At 45.9% G+C, this 12,446-nt stretch overlaps 1 protein-coding gene across 1 annotated transcript in view; it reads left to right on the top strand.

Annotated features, from left to right (window-relative positions):
- The window catches only part of LOC122799710 (serine protease inhibitor Kazal-type 1-like), a 554,923-nt gene that overhangs the window by 60,558 nt on the left and 481,919 nt on the right, over positions 1–12,446 (top strand). The gene's annotated exons all lie outside the window — the stretch shown is intronic.

The following is a 12,446-nucleotide window of genomic DNA, read 5'->3' as shown; positions in this document are numbered from 1 at the left end:
CGCACACACACCTGAACAGGAATGCCATAATGAGGCACATGCACAAACACAAAATGTAATTGAGCATGTGTTTGGGTTGCCCAAGTCACTGTTCCGGTGCCTGGACACATCTGGTGGAGCCTGCAATACTCACCAACTACATGTACCCAAATTGTCATGGTATGTGCTATGCTACATAATATGATTCTGCAAAAACAGCTGCAGCAGGACCAGCATAGGCCCTGGCCAAACAGCCCCCCCACCATTGCCAAGGCCATCACAGGCAGAGCGTGACTCAGAGGAGGAACAACCTGAGCCTGCCCCAGTAGGCAGAAGGAGGCGTGCCCAGTATGCCTTGGCCTTGGCAAAGAGGCAACGCATAGCACATACACTGGCTCAGTAGGAACCCTGGAAATGATACCTCTCTCTGACTCCCACATATAGTGAAAGGGATGCCTAAGTTGACACAACCTGCTTTCAAACATGTGCAGGGAGTGTAGTATGTGCATCCGACATAGGCAGCCCTGCAGCACCACCTGAGGCATGATTGCCATGTGTTAAGCAATGTAAAGTAGTGCTAAACAGCATTTACCACCATGTAGTATATGCAAACCTGATGCCCTTGAGTATCATCCTACCCTCACCAAACATGATGCCACAATATGAAGACAAGATGATCAATTACAACAATTGGCTTAAGTATTGGTGTCATTGAAAGGGGATCCAATGCCTGTCAGCCTGGGATGATATGCTCGACAAGACATGATGCTTTGCTAGGGATGGCTTTCACCTGTCACCTGTGGCCTTTTGGATATTGCCAAAGGCTCTTGCCACCCCCATAGTGCCTTTTTTAGGTAAGGCTCAAAAGACAAACCCACCTCCATAGGTATCACAAGGGATAAGAAACTAGAAGTAATGCTACTCAATGCCAGAAGTCTAAACTGCAAGATGCACACACTCCAAACTCTCCTCAGCATGGAGAATGTTGATATCTGTGCAGTAACAGAAGTCTGGTACAAGGCTCCCAAGAGCACCCTAGCACTAACAGGTTACACCTCATACCATGCTTTACAGCCGCAAAACATGGAACAAACTACAAAAGGAGGGTGAGTATCAATATTTGTCAAAGATACCCACACCCCAGGTTGGTGGCTCAGCATGAAGCATCAGAGACTATCCATGTGCAACTAACAGTGGCTAAAACTGCCTTCCAGTTTATAGCCTGCTACAGACCACCCTCCTAAACCCAGGAACCACACTTGTCTGACTGAAGAACACATGAAAATATGAAGGTCTCCCCAAACACCATTATATTGGGCAACTTCAACTACCCAAACATAGACTGGGAGCATTACCCTAGTTGCAACACCCTAGCCCAAAGGTTCCTAGAATGTATAAACTCAAATGCTATGGAACAACTTGCTACCACTCCCACAAGAGGGGAAAACATACTGGACCTGATCATCACCAACATGGGGACTCTATGCCCAAGACCAAAAGTGTATCCCTCACTGGTAAGATCAGACCATAGAGTAATCTCACTGGATATTCACATCCCAACCCCAGCCCATGGCCAGAAAACCACAGTGAAAAATTTTCACTAAAGCAAATTTCACACTCCTCAAAACCGAGGTGGAACCCTTCACAGCCCCTGTGCCTGTAGAAAATACGGCCCAGACCTCAGAACCCTTTATAAATGCATTCTATGAACACCTTCAGGAATGCATGGATCATGCAATCCCAAATAAAACCAAGATCCAATCCTCCAAAGGCAGGCATCCTGTCTGGTGGACCCCGTCATAAAAAAACATACAATACAAGGAGGAAGCTACTATATGATAGAGCAAAATCCCAAAAAGGGAAGGCATCTCTGATCAGTATTATTGAAAAACTATGGCCACACATAAAATTGTCTAAGGCCATCTTTGAGATAAAAACTGTACAGGACACTAAGGATAATCACAAGGTTTTCTTTAGTTATGGTAAGGAACCTGGGTGGGAATTCCCAGATATGCTCAGAATTAGTCCAAAATGACAAACAATACACCAAACCCACAGACATTGCCAACATCCGAGCTGACAGGTTCAGTGCAAACTCCCACCCTCCCCACCAAAAGGGCAAATATCTGTCCCAGCAGAGTGCTGGCCCCCTGACATCTCAGATGCTCAGGTAACAGCCAGCCTCTCCAAAGCAAAACACACAGCATCAATGGGACCAGACAGTGTCCTGGGCTGTGTCCAACATGAACCCCAAGAAGAATTGAACACAAACATAAAACCACTGTTCAATCTCAGCCTTACCACAGGATATGTACCCAAAGAGCAGTGTACAGCAACAGTGGTCCCTCTCCACAAAGGTGGTGCCTCAATGGATACTGCAAACTATTGCCCTAGAAGCCTGATTAGCTTGGTCTGCAAAGCTATGGAAAGGATCATCATGGACCTCAGAAATAAAGATATTGGGGGCCTATAGACACTGGATCCTACCCAGTTTGGCTTTGTTAAGGGAAGATCCTGCCTCTTAAATCTGGTTGAGTCATTTGAAACAGTCACCAAGGCCATTGACGAGGGGAAGGTGGTCCACACACCCTACCTGGACCTCGCAAAAGCCTTCCATACAATACCCCACTTGGTCATTATAGATAAGCTCACCAGCTTCAATATAAACCCCTATGTCACTAGATGGGTTGCAAACTGGCTCAAGGACAGAACCCACATGGTCAGAAATGCTGGAGCCATGTCAGACCCCAAACCAGCTACAAGTGGCATCCCACAAGGCTCAGTCCTGGGACCTCACTTGTTTGGTATATATTTCTCGGAGGTACAGGCCAACACAGAAGGACTGTGGCTGAACAAGTTTGCAGATGACTGCAAACTGGGTGCCATAATCGACCCTCCAGCTGACACAAGCATCCTACAAAAGGGCCTCATAGAAACAGGCAACTGGTGCCAGAGCCATGTCCTCAAGCTAAACGCAAAAAAGTGTATAGTCATCCCCTTTGGCAAAAACTAAGTGCCCACAAATTACCACATAGGTGGTAACCCATTAAGTATGGAAAAAGTGACAAGGGACCTGGGGACCCAAGTTGAGACAAATCTCTCATTTGACAACCACGTGGCCAAAGTATTTAGAAAAACATTTTATTAAGCCCACCTAATCATGAAGGTATTCACATCTAGATCAGGGGAGGTCATCATGCCTCTTTACTCATCCCTCATCAGGCCCATAATTGAGTACAATGCCCCTTGTGGGATGTACCTTATCAGACACCTGCAGCAGCTGGAAAGACCACAAAAGTACCTCACTAGGAGGATCAAAGGGCTCAAACACATGCCATTTGCTGCCCGGTTAAAGAAACTGCAGCTTCACTCAGTGGCATACCGCCTGCCCAGAGGTGATCTGTGCCTGATGTATAAAGCCATGTCCAACCTGGAATCAGTGGACATGCTGCACCTTGGAAAATCAGAATCCCATCAAGCTATGCACTCAACAGACCTAAACCTCAGGACTGAAATAAATAGGACATGCTGGAGTGACAGATTCATAACCCAGAGGCTCCCTCCACTCTTGAGTAAACTCCCACTCCAGGTTAGCCAGAGTCCCTCATTGACTCTCTACAAGAGGAATCTTGATGAGTGGATGGGAGATTGTAGGTTTACCCTGGGTATCACTTCTATGTCACTGTTAGACAGAGGCACAGTATACTAACCTTGAAAAATGTCATGGCAAACTCCACTTAAAATGTGTGTTGAAAGCCAAACACACTCTGGCTAGGATTATAAATGCCCTAGGGCAGATAGCCTAGTATGAACCTATGAACAGAATCACACACACCAACTAGTACAACTGCGGTCAATGTGGAGTAATGTTTGGCAATGTCCACCCAAGTTGGTGAATACACAGCAATGTTAGACAAGCCTGGTTTAAGTAGGCCATAGCTGAACAAAATGAAACATGCTCATAGTTGCCTAACTGGCCCTTAACCAGTCTGGTCAGTATGAACATTTAAAGTAGTGATGGGACTCAAACCCATGATACTGTTCACCATAGTGAAAGCACTGAACCAGTACACCATTGCAGTGTTCAGCCAGTATGAAAGAATGTTGATAAGTCTTTGCAAACTATCCCATGGAAACCCTGCAGGCACAGCACAATCCCTGTTGAGTTATGACACAAAGGAGTCTGGCAGTAAGAACACAACATGACGTCCAACACACAACAGTATAAATGTCAATATTGGTCATGTTCACACACAGCCACAAATGTAGTAGACTTCATATCACAACATATGGAAAGGTCACACTGGGCATGCTCACACACTTGGATAAATGAGACATATGTCAGGCAACAAACCATGGAAAGCCTGAACTGGGCATGCTCACACACTTAGGCCATGTCTGAGTATAGCAGTCGGCCACACATATCTGGCAGTTGTATGTGTTAAGCAAGGAACCTCCCACGATCCAGCAATCTGCCCTGTGCACACAGTTAAATGACAACAGACAAATATATTAATATACTGGAACCCTGTCATGATCAAACATGTTACGCAGATACACAAGTTTTTCATAGAAACTGGGAAAGCTATGGCAATAAAGACATGCAAACAGTATCAGCAACAAATATTGTGCATCCCCAACATAAACATAGGTGCAAAGGTCGATACTAGGCTGTCTGCCCTAGGGAATTCATAAGCCTAGGCAGAGTGTATTTGGCGTCTGCCTCCCCAGTAGAGTAGCCTACTCTGCCTCTGTAAAGTAGGTCACAGAAGGCACCCTTTAAGGCTAGTTTGCTGTGCCTCTGTCAAGCAGGGACACAGTGGAGATCCAAGGGGTGAATTTGCAATGTTCCATCCATGCGGCTGGATTTTGCTGGAAGAGGGTTGGCAAGGGGCTATGTCTAACTTTAATTGGGATTCAATTCCAGAGTGAGGGGAGCCTCTGGGTAATGAATCTGTCCCTGCAGCATTTCCTATCTAGTTTTGTGCTGAGGTTTAAGTCCCTGGAGTGTGTAGCTCTAAGGGTCTTGGATGTTATGAGGTGGAGCATGTCCATTACTTCTGGGTTTGACATGGCTGTGTACATCAGGCATAGATTACCTCTGAGTAGGTGTTAAGCAACTGAGTAGAGCTGGAGATCCTTTAGTTGAGCTGCATAGGACATCTGTGTGTAGCCCATGATCCTCTTGGGGAGGTACTGTTGTGGATACTGTAGTTGCTGCAGGTGTTGGGTAAGGTACACCCCAAAAGGGGCATTGTAGTCAAACATGGGCCTGATGAGTGACTAGTAGAGGGCCACAATGACCTCCCATGATCTACATGCAAACTCCCATGTGATAAGGAGGGCTATATAAAGGTCTTTGCAATGACTCTATCAATGTGATTAGCAAAGGAGAGGTTATGATCTATGTTGGTCCCCAAATCTGTAAATACATCTTCTGTATGTAATGGATTGCCACTTATGTGGTGATTTGTGTGCACCTTGTTTTCCCCAAAAGGGGATGACTATGCATGTCTTAGCATTTAGCATGAGGCCATGGCTCTGGCAACAAGCATCCATCTCTGTGAGACCCTTATGGAGGAAGCATGTGTCAGCTGCAGTGTTGCTTATGCACCCTGGTTAGCAGTCATCTGTGACGTTTGTTAGACATAATCCCCCAATGTTAGTCTGAACCTCAAGGAAGTACATACCGAACAGGACAGGTCCCACAACTGAGACCAGTGAGACACCAGTTGTAACTGGTCAGGAATTGGACATGGCACCTGCAATTCTGAGCATGTGGGTTCCATCCCTGAGGCAGATAGCAACACATCTAGTGATATAGGGGTTGATATTTAAGCTGGTAAGCATATGCATGATGCCTGAGTGGGGTATTGTGTTGCAGGCTTCTGCAAGGTACAGGTAGACTGTGTGAACTACCTTGCCCTCATCCATGGCTTCAGTAATCATTTCAAAGACATGAACTATGTGTAAGAGGCAAGATCTGCCCTTAGCAAAGCCAAATTGTGTATGATCCACCGTCTGGAGGCTCACAATGTTTTTGATTATGATTTCCATGATAATACGCTCCATAGCTTTTTCTACAACACTAGTCAGGCTTATGGGGTGATAGTTCCTGTGGTCCGTTGTGGCACCACCTTTGTGGAGTGGGAGCACTGTATCTGTATGCCATTCTCAGGGTACATATCCTGTAGTAAGGCTAAGTTGGAACAGTGGCGTAATGTGAGTGTTCAGTTCTACTCAGAGCTCATGTAGGACGCAGCCTGGGACACCGTCCGGTCCCATACATATGCTGTGTTATTTGCTGTGGAGAGGGCACCTTTCACCTGTGCATCTTTGATGTCAGGGACATTACATTCATTTGGAATGGGCATCTGTACCCTTGGGGGGTAAGGGGGGGACGTTTGTGCAGACTCTGTCTGCCAGGGTGTAGGCTATGTCTGTAGGTTTGGCATATTTTATGCTGTTATGCAACAATTCAGAGCATATCTGGGTTGTTTCCACACATATTCCTGACATAACTAAAGAAGGCCTTGTGATTATCTGTAATGTCTGGTCAATTTCACTGTCAAAACGTGCAAGTGATGATTATATGAGGGATTTAAGTGTCTTGCCAATACTGTTCAGAGATGTCCTCCCTCTGTGGGATATTGCTTTGTTGTGTAGTAGCTTCCTCCTTCTGTTGTACAGCTTATATATGGCCGGGGTCAACCAGACAGGTCTCCTGTTTTGGAGGAGTCATGGTTTTATTTGGGATAGCATAATCAATGCATACCTGCAGGTGCTCATACAATGCATTTGTAAAGGATTCTGCAGATTGGGCTGTATTATCCTCCAGCACGGGGCCTTTGAAGTATTCCACCCCAGTCTTCACAAGTGCAAAGTCTGCTTTTGAGAAATTCTTTACAGTGATTTCCTTGACTGAGGGTGTGGGCGGGATATGGATGTCCAGGGAAAGTTGTTTATGGTCTGATCTTAACAATGAGGGTTCTACCTCTGGTGTGGAACATAGAGTCCCCATGTTGGCGATGATCAGGTCAAATATGTATTCCCCCTTGTGAGTGTGGTGACTGGTTGTGCCATAGCACATGGATTCACAAATTGTAGTGGCTGTAGGGTAATGTTGTTGAGGGCCTGAGTAGTATCCCCAGTCAATATTTGTGTACCTGAAGTCAACCACTATAATGGTGTGTGTGAAGACCTTCATATCCTACACTGTTCCCAGGAAAGCCGAGTGTGGTTCCTGGGTATGGGGGGGGGGGTAGTCTGAACTACACACCAAACCAAAAGGCAGTTTTGCACAATGGTAGTTGTATATGTATGGCCTGTCATGCTTAGTGCAGTGGTACCAACCCAGAGGTGTGTGTATCTGTGATGTATATGGATACACCCCCTACTTGTGTTGTGTGCTACAAGTCCTGTGGTCACGAAGCATGGTATAGAACATAACCTGGCAGTGCCAGTGTGCATATGTGACCATGAACTAGGTGTTTGTTAATGCACAGATATTGTTATCCACCATACTGAAGGATAGTAAAAGATGTACATTCCTCTTTGGAAAGACTGATGATGTCAGCACCCTATAAATACAGCAGGAGAAGGGAAGCCATTCAGTAATGCGAATAGCGTGCTGCGCTAATGCATCTTTCTCAAGTATCATAACATAGTTAGGTTGGGGTTTGAATCCTGCAAACGCTTATCTCTGTGGGGTGGCAGGGTGGTGTGTATGTATGCAGTTCTCTGTGAAAGGAATGGCCTTTTTGAAGACTGGGATAACACACTAAAAGATGTACATTCCTCTTTGGAAAGACTGATGATGTCAGCACCCTATAAATACAGCAGGAGAAGAAAAGTCACCCAATAATGCGAATAGCGCGCTGCGCTAATGCATCTCTCTCAAATATCATAACATAGTTAGGTAGAGGTTTGAATCCTGCCAACGCTGTGTGTGTGGGGTGGCAGGGGTGTGTGTATGTATGCAATTCTCTGTGAAAGGAATGGCCTTTTTGAAGACTGGGATAACACACTAAAAGATGTACATTCCTCTTTGGTAATGCAAATAGCGCGCTGTGCTAATGTGTCCCTCTCAAGTATTATAACATAGTTAGGTATGGGTTTGAATCCTACAAATGCCATGTGTGTGTTTGTCACACAGTTTGTCAATGTGTTGTGTGTTTTGCTTTTATTATTGTATGACATATTATTTTAACAATAATTTCAATGCACACATCAGGTATGTGTGTGCCACATACAGATATGTACCTGTGGCCTTTAATTGTTCCTATGTGTGAAGCCTGCCTCATATGAATACAGTTGTTACCTTTGCCAGCATGTGCCGCAGCTTACCAGACCCTAGGCCATACATGTATGTTGGTGACAATGCAGGCTACTGCAGTGATCTGTGTCCTAGGCCAACTATGTGACACACACCCATGAAAGCTTTGATAGATTAATGTGGGTGAGGGTTCATGTCTGGAGTATATGTCAGACATGTTAAAACACAGCAAAGTCTGTGAGTGATGGACATCCAGTGTAGGTGTATGGCAACTGTTGCCGATATGCATACAGACACCTTCTTGCTTAGGTTATACATCGAGGGAATGCAGAATACCTTTGGAAATGTGAATATCACAGGATAGACAAGATAACAGTTGTCCACATGTACACACCATTACCCGTTCTACATGATGGGTGCGACCACCTACATGGTACTGTTGGAATACTATGTTAACTACATGCCAATGACAATGCTACAGTTGCGTTACAGCAATACAGCATGGCTTGGACAACAGGTATCTATCTGTATGATACCCTTGTGGTGGTTAGGTGTGTCATGTGTAGAATGCATTGTAGGCCACTGTATGCATTTGCAGTCGTGGATGGACATATCCATAGTGTGTTGACATGTACGTGAGCCTGCTATATGCCAAAGAGTATTGTTCCTAGGGATGTGTGGGGCTCAGTAAGAATGGCTACTGGTATAGTGTAGTACTGCAGGGATATCACTGACACCAGGTTCCTACATCTGTGTATCAGTTGAGGAGACACCATGTAATGACCACTGATTGTCAGGCTATGTAGGCTGTGTATAGTACCAGAATGCAGACCATTGACATTTGGAAACCGTATCACCCACAGCATACTGTCAAACCATGTCATGTTCCATGCTAACCATGTTCACAAATGTACACCTGACACTCTGTGCTGCAAACATCACACATGTACTGTCCACACCCCAACACATGCAGGCACAGGTACACACAACAGCCATGTGGCACATGTGCAGACAGTACACTTTGGGAATTAACACTGGTGTATACAAAAGTACAATGACAATCATAGTTAATGCATCATGCATGCTCGAATATACCCAGAACAATATCATTACACTGTACTGTTAACATGATATTAGTACTACAGTGCTATGTAGTCACCCTGTGCATCAGCACCATGCTATCTTGTTCCTGCATCAATGTTACAGATGGCAGGAGGTGGCACAGTTTCATCATATGCACAGGGTATGTACTTGGTTTGCCAGAGTCTGCCATTGACACATCCAGTCGACATGTATGTGTGTGTGTGTGTTAGTGAGGGACAACAGTACAACATGGGGCAATGTTGATGCGATGTGTGTGCGTATGTGTTAGCCCTAGGTGTTAGCATTATGTGTGTGTGTATATGCATGTACACAGTTCCACCATGTGGCTGCCATATACGGGTGTTTGTGGACAGCCACAGACTGTACCTGCCAGGTCATACAGATCACTGCCTCTGGCCACGGACACAGTACCCGTGCCTTGCAGGGGTGCTACGGACAGTATCAGGTACTAAGCCAGACTGGGTACTGTCATCAGAAGCAGTGGGTTGTTGACTGGACACATGTCCCTGCTGGGACTGTTCAGAGCCATGTGCACGTGGTCTTCTAGGACAGTCTAATGACAGCACAGACCCAGCATTGCTGGGGCTGGTACTGGCACTATGGGAGCGGCTGAGGGTTTGTTGTCATCCACAAGGATTGCCAGCTGATGATGTTTCTGACATACGTCCATGTTGAGGCCTCAGTCATCCTGCACTGTCCTGGCTCCTGGACATGTAGTTGTGGAAGAGATCTAATGTGTCCCCCCGTCTATCAATGACCTCGCTGATATTACAGATGGCAGCCGCAACGTCACGCATAGTGTCATTCATAGTAGTACAATGTGCTCTAAGCTCCCTCAGACCCTGTCTGGTGTACCGTTCCATACGTGCCTGTGCCTGCATTACAGCCCAGAACATAGCTGAGGTTGAAAGACCTCTGTGGGCACGTCTGACAGGGGCAGAACGGCCACGGATGCTCCCACGAGAACCCCTGGACATCTGTCTGTGTGGTACCATGTCAGGAATCTGGCCATGGCTGCTGTGAGTGAATGCATGTGCCAATGATACCACACTACCCTGGTCAATGCCCACTGTATGCTGTCCCTCAGCTAAGGACATTGGTGACAATGGATATATCGGCAGGATGACTGTGCACATTGATGGGGTTGACAGCTGTGTAGTGTCGATTGGCTGACCAATGACAGACCCTGTCACACCTCCCTGTGCCATTACACATGTATCATCATTATCACTATCCCCAGCAGTGGCTTCAGGTTCCCTGCTGCACTCCACCAGAGCAACATCAGAACCTGTGAGAGGAAGATAGGAAACACAGTTTACAAATGTGTACACAATGTTAGCACACAGGCGCACATGCACACAGGCGCACATGCACACATGCACACATGCACACATGCGCACATGCACGCATGCACACATGCACACAGGTGCACATGCACACAGGCGCACATGCACACATGCACACAGGTGTACATGCACACATGCACACAGGTGCACATGCACACAGGCACACATGCACACAGGCACACTCCTCAGTACAGCAGATACAAACACAGACACACCTGCAATCCAACACATACACAATACTGTTTGAGGGTGGGTGACAGTATCACAAGGAAAAACATCACTGCACACGTATCAGCATGCAGATTATGTGTTGCACAGGAACATGCAGTGCAAGTGTAGAAAGCCCTTGTTAATAACATTATACGTGTACTTGATGCTTGTGTGTAGTTGTTCAGTTATTGCCTCCACCCTGGGACACAATAAGTACAAGGACATAACAATGTTGTGCAAGTGTTACAAGCTGTGGGGGCATATATTTTCACACACACACACACACACACACACACACACACACACACACACACACACACATAAAACACATGATGGTGCTACGCAATAACTGCTATGTGTACTTTTGTGGTCAGTGGAACTGGATGTGGTGTAGTAACGTGAGCCATGATCAACATGCTTCTTGTGGTCAGTCAACAATAATAATGTGTGCCAGACAGGCAGCTAGCATGCTGTACCTGAAGTGCAGTAACATGACTGCATCCACAATTACACAGCCACTTGTTACATGGGTGTGTAAGGTGGCCAATACTGAGCATTGCGTAACATGAATGTATTATTTGTTCAAGACTGTTCCACAAAGACATGGTAGGCCTCTACCCCTCAGGTATATTATGTGTGCTGCATAGAGGATAAGTGGGATACTGAAGGGTGGCCATACAGCAGGTGTCATAATTGGACATGTGTAGCAGGCTAAGGTGTAGTGTCTATGCCAAACATGTGTGTGTTGTATACGTGTATCAGGTATGCCTATACAATGTCCAGTACTGTGTTGCCACGCATGTGTGTCATGCTCTGTGTATTGCATGTGAGTGAGGCAGCTACTGAGAATAATGGGATATGCATAGTCTCACAGCAAAAATGCACAGCATGCATTATGCGTAGGTGTTACATGTGCACACACTACACCTCCATATGACATGCAGATGTAATTAGCAATAGTATTGTTATTACACACTCACCAGCATGGATTGGCTGCCTTGCTGTCACTCCAGAGGGACCTGCAAAAATATGACAGTGATTGCCAGTGGCCACAACTGTGCCATTGATACTATGAGTATGATAAAGTACAGTAGTACAACAGGTGGCTTTCACAGGTGTACAGATTATGCTCAGAATATCATTCTTGCAGAAGAATAGGCAGTTTAACAGCTACACACACAGTACATATCTCACACATGCATAAACTACCAGTACAGAGAACAGTCAACTACAGATATGGCATGTTACCTGCACACTCCATTTCAACATGCTGGGTGGCTCCGGCCTCCATGATTACACATGTTTGTGGATGTTGTTGTTGTTGGCCTGGATCCAAAACACTTAGGAGGTGCTCCTCCACACTGGGGAAGGGGGGGTGGATAGGTACTCCACCACCTGTGGCAAGCTGTTGTCTGTGGATATCAGACGCACGCTGCTGGACATGTCTAATTAAATCACTGCAGTGATGGCGTACCTGCTCATATGTCTGGTTATGCATGCCTATGTCATTTACCCGATGGACAAGATCTTGC

The sequence above is a fragment of the Protopterus annectens genome, chromosome 4.part0 (assembly GCF_019279795.1).
Source record: "Protopterus annectens isolate FY-2018-M chromosome 4.part0, PAN1.0, whole genome shotgun sequence".
Taxonomy (NCBI): Eukaryota; Metazoa; Chordata; order Ceratodontiformes; family Protopteridae; genus Protopterus; species Protopterus annectens.
Note: the sequence above shows the minus strand (reverse complement) of the source record. Positions and strands in the feature narration are given on the sequence as shown.